The following is a 2,033-nucleotide window of genomic DNA, read 5'->3' as shown; positions in this document are numbered from 1 at the left end:
CCAAAGAACCGGAAATATCTCGTGGAGAAATGAAATGCCGATGAATAACATTCACGAGGTAGAACTCTTTGATGTTTGGGGAATAGACTTCATGGGACCGTTTCCCAAGTCTAATGGGCAACAGTACATTCTCGTAGCTGTTGATTATGTGTCCAAATGGGTAGAGGCAGTGGCCTCGGCAACCAATGATGCCAAAGTAGTGTTGAAGTTTATCAAGAATCACATCTTTAACCGCTTTGGGACACCTCGAGCTATTATCAGTGATGGAGGAACTCATTTTTGCAACAAGTTGTTTGAAAACCTCCTAGGAAAATATGGTGTCCAACACAAGGTTGCTACCCCCTATCATCCCCAAACTAGCGGTCAAGTTGAAGTCTCCAATCGTGAGATAAAACGGGTGCTTGAGAAAGTGGTGAAGCCGTCTCGAAAGGATTGGGCTCAAAAGTTAAATGATGCTTTGTGGGCATATCGAACGGCTTATAAGACCCCGATTGGAACTTCGCCATACAAGTTGGTCTTTGGAAAAGCTTGTCATTTGCCGGTAGAACTGGAGCATAGAGCTTATTGGGCTTTGCAAAAGCTCAACTTGGACTATGATGCTGCAGCCGAGAAGAGAATGTTTGACATGAATGAAATGGACGAGTTTAGGCTTCATGCTTATGAGAGCGTTGATCTCTACAAGGAGCGAGCTAAGAAGATACATGATGCAGCCATTAAGCCTCGTCATTTCCATGAAGGACAACTGGTCCTTTTATATAATTCTCGGCTCAAATTGTTTCCGGGCAAGCTTAAGTCAAGGTGGTGGGGTCCTTATGTGGTGCACAAGGTGTACCCCTATGGTGCTATGGACATTCGAGATCAGAAGAGTGATTCTATTTGGAAGGTGAATGGCCAACGCTTGAAGGCCTATGTTGGAGTTGAGAGTGGCATGGAGGCAAGAGAACTGGCTACACTAGTGGATCCCAAAGTGTAGAGCAAGGAAGAGGAAGGTCGAGCCAACGACTATAAACAAAGGCGCTGATTGGGAGGCAACCCAAGTTTTTATTTTTCTTTTATTTTTGTTTTCGTATGTTGGAGGTTTTGTTTGCTCAATTCTTTCCTCTAACATTTATTTTGAATTGAGTGTTTCTTTTTGTAGTTTTTGGTTCTTTTTGTAGGAGCATCATGGAGATAGATTGGAGCTTAGGAGAAAGCAAACTTGCAAAGGATTTTTTTACACCCACCCGCCCACCCGAATGCACTATGGATTTCATGCCAATTTTGGGGGAGTCTTCTTACCCTTTAATCTTTATGTCTTCTTTGCATGCATTGAGGACAATGAAGCATTCAAGTTTGGGGGGGTTGTGAATGATTTGTGATGCATGATGCATGTTTTTTTGGGTGTATTATATGCTAAAATGTTTTGAATCTATGTATTTGACGGGTGCATGTTAGATCTTCGGCTTTCTGGTTGGGAAATTTTGCTTAATTTTACTTGAACTTTGAAGCCTAGGATGAATGGAATGGGTGCATGAATCTATTTGAAAAGCATGTCGTGATTACATCCGATTTCTTGAGTTGAGGAGAGTATGAAAGTCGCATGACTTGTGGAAATTATTTTGGATTGATTTGCTTTATCGAGTGAAGTGCTTGCGTTCGTTTGTGTTAACGATTTGGGAGGATAAGGCACTAGGATGAACTCTATGGCCAAATGATCACATGCCTAGTCCATCACATGATCCCCTAGAAGCCACCTTGAGCTTACTTCCTTATTCTTTGTGTAAACACTTAGCCAAACACTTAGCCACTGAAAAAAGCCTAATTTTAGCCTCATCAATAGACCTTGCTACTATTTGGGTGCTAAATACAAGTTGAGCTTGGTGTTTTGAGTTGTGAGTGTGGGGGTGGTGGACTGTAAAGAGTAGACTTCTCTAGACTTGATGTAACGTGAAAAGAATGAAGTTCTTAGAAAAAAAAAGAAAAAAAAAAGACGACCTCCAAATTCGCAAAAGTCGAGGTCTTTACAAAAATAGAAAAAGAAAAAGAAATAATAA

The sequence above is a fragment of the Salvia splendens genome, chromosome 19 (genome assembly GCF_004379255.2).
Source record: "Salvia splendens isolate huo1 chromosome 19, SspV2, whole genome shotgun sequence".
Classification (NCBI taxonomy): Eukaryota; Viridiplantae; Streptophyta; class Magnoliopsida; order Lamiales; family Lamiaceae; genus Salvia; species Salvia splendens.
This window is presented reverse-complemented; position numbering follows the sequence as displayed.